We start from the raw sequence: 6466 nt of genomic DNA on the forward strand, positions 1-6466 counted from the left end.
TGTGTGTGTGTTCTAATTGTATTTTGTTAAGAATTATTTTATTCAACTTTATTTAATTTAACCGGAGAGGGATAGAGCAAGAGAATGAGAGAGAGAGAGAGAGAGAGAGAGAAAGTGAGAAAGCAAGCTGCCAGGTCTGGGTTTGAACCACAGTTGGCCATGTGGAAGTCCAGCGCCCTCAACCACCATGCCACCTGCTGGCCCCTCTACTTTTATTTTTTAGGTAGACTTTTGCCGAGAAATGAAATACATTCTCCAAAATAATTTTGATTCAGTGCAGTTTTATTCCACCTTTTTGTTTGTTTGTTCCCCAACAATGGACAGAATAAGGATCTTGACTGTTATCCCTTAGCTTGAGATAATTGGAATTCAGGCAATGCAACTTGGCATTTGAAACTCTAAATAAAAAATCATTTAAAAAGTTAATGCCTTGTAGAAGAGGAGTCTGGGAAGATGATGGAGTAAGAAGCATTAAGAAGCTGTCTCCCTACCTGGATAACAGTTGTACTAGCAGAATCTGATGATTATTTTGGAACTCTTGAAGGCTTGAAACTTCCAGAGGAAGGCTTAAACTATATAGTTGCTAGTTTGGGTCAATTTCAGCTCTAAGCACAGTAGCACCTACACATCTCCTACCCCTCGTTCCTTGGCAAGAAACTCTGCACCCTTTCCAAGAGCAGTGTACATGCAGTTTGTGGGAGATTAGGGTGAGCAAAGGGAACCCTGGCCCAAATATTAGGGAATCTATGCTCTGATTGCTTATAGTTACTCTGACCACAGACTTTTCAGACAAGAAGGTGGGCCATTGTAGTATCTTTCCCCATTGTTGAAAGCCCCACCCCCTTGAGCAGGAGTGATTTCCAGGGACTTTAAACAGCCAGGACCTTTTTTCTCCACCTTTATTTTCCTCCTTTTGAAAACCAGATATAAAAGACGTGGACTTTTTTTTTTATTATTTGCTAGAGAACTCACGTGGTTATCAGAGAAAGAGAGACAGAGAGAGGGAAAGTCCCCACCCCCTCCATAGGGACTGGCTATGCCACAATCCTTTCTCCTCCATTTCTCTTTTTGGAATGTTGAACATGTACACACACATGCCCAGTATGACTTCCAAGCCACCACATCCAGGACTTGAACTGCTCTATCATCCATGTGGTATCCAGTGATCCTACCACCATTGCCACCAATGGCCCATGACTCAGACATGGAAAAACCAACCACATATACCAGGGCACGAGGGTGGAGGATAGTTAGAAAATCACCACGTTTGCCCAAGAAAAGGCACAGTCTGAGAAGACCTTTGAAGTTTATACTTCAGGCTGATCCTTGGCACAGAAACAGCCTACAACAATCAAAAACAAACAAAAAGGCCTCAGCATACTCTAAAGGCAAAGAAACTGATTTCTAGAGTTTTCACATTATTATATTCAAATGTCCAGTGTTCAACAACAACAAAAGCAAGACATATAAAGAAATAGAAAGGTATGGCCCTTTCAGAGGGGAAACAAACAACAAGAAGATACAGAAACTGTCCCTGTAAAAGTCCTGATGGTTGGGCTACTAGAAAATTTTTTAAATTATTTTATTAATTATTATTTAATTTGATATAGAACATGTGCACTCACCACAGAAAGAAAAAAGTCGGGGGGAGTGAGAAAGCAAGGCACCAGGTCTGGGACTTGAACCATGGTCAGTCATGTGGTAGTCCAGCACCTTAATTATCACACCAGCTGCTAGTCCAGAATTTTTGTTTTTTTTAGAGAGAGATTTTACTATAGGGAGTGTACACTCACTGGACAGACAGAGAGACAGTGAGAAATCACCCTCCAAGGGGGACGGCCATACTGCAATCCCTTCTCCTCCATTCTCCTCTTAGGATCTTGGACATGCACGCCCAGTATGAGTTTTAAGCTACTGGGTCTAGGACTCATACTTTGGTCGACTACATGAGGGTCCAGTGACATAAGCATGCCATCTGCTGGACCCCACAAAATGTTTTTTTAATTGTTTATTTTTATATATCCACTTACCAGAGAGAAAGAATGTACCAGTCACACTACAATCCTCTTTGGTTTATTTCTACATCTCATCAAGATTTAGGGCATACATGCACACATGCATGGTGTGTTTTTTCAAGCCACCAGGCTGGGACTTAAGTCATGGTTGGCCATATGGGATCTAACTCCCACTGCACAACACTTAACCATTGCACTATGGGGCCAGACCATTAGACAAAGTCTTTAAAAACAACTGTTTGAAGGACACTCAAAGAATTAAAATAGGATGTGGAAAAAGTCAGCAAAACAATGTACGACAAAATGATAATATAAAAGAGAAAAATCCAAAAGAAAATTTTGGAGCAGAAAAGTGTAATGACTGAAATAAAAAATGTACTAGAGATGTTCAAAGGCAGATTTGAGCTGGAGAAGAATCAGCACACGTAAAGATAGGACAACAGATTTTAATTTAGTCTGGGCAGAAGAAAGAAAAAAAAATGAACAAAAATTAACAGTATAAGGGATCTGTGAGACCTAACAAGTGGACCAACATATATATTGTGAAAGCCCCAAAAGAAGAGACAAGGTAAGGAGCACAGAGAACACATGACAATATAATGGCCAAAGGATGAACTCAAAGAGATCCACAATGACACACATAATCAAATGATTGAAAGCCAAATACTGACTGAATCTTGAAAGCTGTAAGAGAAGAGCAACTTGTCACATACAAAAGATTCTCAATAAGATTATCAGTATATTTCTCATCTAAAAACAGGAGGCCAGAAGGTAGTGCATTGATATATTCAAAGGGTTTAAAACAAAAACAAACAAACAAACAAAACCAAGAATAACATATTTGTTAAAACTGTCTTTGAAAAGTGAAGGATAAAACAAGACATTCCCAGATAAGCAAAAGCCGAGAGAATATATTATCACTAGACTTGCTTCTGCAAGCAATGCTATTGGGAGTTCTACAGACGGAAACGAAGACACTAGACAATAATTCAAAGCCATAAAAATAAATAAAGATTATCAGTAAAGAAAAATACATAGATTATAAAATCAAGTATTTTTATAATAATGGTTTGTAACTTAAGTTTTATTTTCTAAGAGATTAGTGTATTTTATTTTTATTTTTATTTTTATTTTTTTTTTTGCTATAGGGCATGTGCACTCGCCAGAAAAAGAGACAGAGATATAGAAAGCAAGAAATCACCCCCCGGGGGGATGACCACACCACAATCCCTTCTCCTCCATTCTCCTCTTGAGATCTTGGGCACACATGTACACGTGCCCGGTGTGAGTTTAAGCCACCGCGTCCAGGACTCAAACCGCGGTCCATTACATGAGAGTTCAGTGACATAGCCATTACGCTAACTGCTGGTCCTGAGACTAGTGTATTTTTAAAAATTTGATTTATGGCTTGGGACACATAAATAAAAGTGATTGATGGAAATGTAAAGAAAATTTTTTGTATGTTGTATGTTATTAAACTTCAGCTAGCATAAATTAGAGTGTAATAGCGTTAGGATATTAAACGTAACCCAAATGGTAACCACCAAGTAAATAGCTTTAGAATGTACCAAAAAGAAAGTGAGGGAACCATCACCTGGCATAATGGTTATGTTGCTGGCCTCCCATGTAGTAGACCAGGGTTTGAGTCTTAGACCCAGTGGCTTAAAATTCATGCTGGGCACATGTGCATATGTGCCCAAAAATCCTGAGAGGAGAATGGAAGAGAAGGGATTGCAGCATGGCCATACCCCCAGGGAATGATTTCTCGCCTTTTGTCTGTCTCTCTCTTTGGCAAGTCTATGCACCTTGTATCAAAAATATCTCTTAAAAAAAAAAAAAAGGAAATGAAAAAGGTATTTGAATGTTTACTATTAAAAAATCAAGTAAACACAAAAGATGACAATAATGCATGAACTGAGGGATGAAAAAAATATAAGGCATAAAGAAAACAAATAGCAAAATGACAGAAGTAATTCTCTCATCAGTTGGCCTTAAAAATTCTGACATTGTCTACAGTACAACATGCATGAACCTTGACATTACATAATACTAAGAGAAATAAACCAGTCACAAAAGACAAATACTGTCTGATTCTATTTATATGTGGTACTCAGACTAGTCAAAAATCATAGATACAGAAAGGATGGTGGTTACTGGTAGCTGGGAGAAAAGGGAATGGAGAATTATTATTTAATGAGTATAGATTTTCAGTTTTGCAAGATGAAAGATGAATAAAATTAAATAATATTTAAAAAAAAAAACAAAACAGATTACCTTAGGAATCCTTCTGCTTTTTAAAACTGAAAACCAAAATATTTACTGTCTTGACTTCACTATGTCTGGGTTTCTTAACCTGGAGAACATAAACTTGAATGGGAAAGGAAATTACATCTGCATTTTCACTAACCTCTAATAAATTTAATATTTCTTTAATTTATGAATCTAGGCAACCAACCACAGTAGTATTAACAATTGTGACTGTCACCAAAGCAAATAAGAGACTTGTTCTATGTTACAATTGTTGCAGATATCTCAAATTATTATCAGTCTTCACCTCTACTTAAAAATGACAATAATTACAAATTCACTTGCATTTCTTTTGGTCTTCAATTTTAAGAAGCAGAAGATTCCTAAAGTAATCTGGTTTAAAAACTAAAATATTATTTAATAAATTTTTATAATTACCCACTAAAGTGTAGTCTGATTCTTTTCTTTGATTTTAGTTGTATAGTTCAGCATGTAGGTAGCCATCTTTTAAAAAAATAAAAAGGTTTTTGTCATAGGGCACATGCACTTGGGGTAGTGGGAGTAGAGGACAGGACAGTGAGAGGGAAAGTGAGAAATCACCCCCCAGGGGGAATAGCCATGCTGTAATCTCTTCTCCATTTGCCTCCTAGGATTTGGGGCACATGCACATGAACGCAGTATAATTTTCAAGCCATCAGGTCTGGCACTCGAACTGCAGTTGGCCATGTGGGAGTCTAGCACCTTAACCACTATACTACCTGCTGGCCCCAGCAGTCATCTTTATTGGGAGGAACCTAGACTAAGTTACCTGAAATTTGCAAAGGTATTCTGTTCTCTTTGCACACTAAAAACTTTAGTGTTTGTCAATTTAGAAGATTAGCAATTTAAAAGCAAAATGAAATGTAGCCTTTTTATTTAAATTTTATTTAAATTATCCTTTTTAAATGCTAGATTTTATTTTGCTTTTAAAAAGAATTTAATTTTCTCATTTTAAAATTCCAAATACATTAAATTTATGATAATATCAAGTATGGATTCATATTCAATTCTTTCTTTTAACATGTTTTATTCAATGGAAATAAATTATCTATTTTTTAAAATTACATGTTTATTACCCTGTTCTTATGTCACAATATTTTCTCAATACTCTTTTTACATAGTTACTGGATAATATGATCGCTACAATTCTTTACCAAAAAACTAAGTAATACATCAATGGCATAGAAATTATTCTCTTAGTCAATTATTACACATATTTTAGATCTTCAAAGTATTTTTCAAACCTAAAAAATGACACATATGACTTAAAATATGGTAATTAGCAACAATTCAGTAACACTTCTAAACAGTACTAGTTCTTAATTTTTTTTGCCTCCTTTACAGTATTTACTACATTTCTATACCTTTTACCTCCCTGTAAGGTATGCATGTGTCCTGGATTTTTAAACTGAAAAAAAGTATAGTATGGAGCATAATTTGTGTTTGTCAAAGGCCTATTGTTTTCATCAGGGTCCTCTTTTAAGGCATTGAAGACCAAATAATGCATATGTTATGAATAATGTATCTGGGTGCTCTTGACTATTTGATCTCTCACCCCAATTTATATGTTGAAGAACTGTCCCCAGTGTGATGGAATTTGAAAATGGAGCCTCTGAAAAGTAATTAGTTCATGAGGGTAGAGCCCTCATAAATGGGATTATAAGAGGAGACATGAGAGAGATTTCTTTCTCTGTCATGTCAAAAAACATGAAGAAGGCATCTGTCTATAAACCATGAAGAGCAATCTGTTGGCACCTTGGATTCTTATCAGAAACTCAATTGCTTGATCTTGGACTTGGATCTTGATCTTGGACTTGGATCTTGATCTTGGATTCTCCAGCCTCCTGAACTGTGAGAAACATATTTTTGTTGTCTAAGCCACCCAGTTTATAGTATTCTGTAGTAGCAGCCCAAGCTAACCAACATAACATCTGGTAATAGTAAGTGAGGTACTGCTATAACCAATACATAAAGGTGAGGAGACAGTTCTAAAATTAGGCAATGGGTAGAGGTTGAGAGAGTTTTGTTATGTTTTGTTTTAGAGGTTTTTGCTTGCCAGAGAGAGACAGAGAGAGAGAGAGACAGTGAAAGGGAAAGTAAGACATCCCCTCCATCACAGGGGATGACCACACCACAATCCCTTCTCCTCCATTCTCTCCCCAGGA

This window comes from Tupaia chinensis, unplaced genomic scaffold (genome assembly GCF_000334495.1).
Source record: "Tupaia chinensis unplaced genomic scaffold, TupChi_1.0 Scaffold000029_1, whole genome shotgun sequence".
NCBI lineage: Eukaryota > Metazoa > Chordata > Mammalia > Scandentia > Tupaiidae > Tupaia > Tupaia belangeri.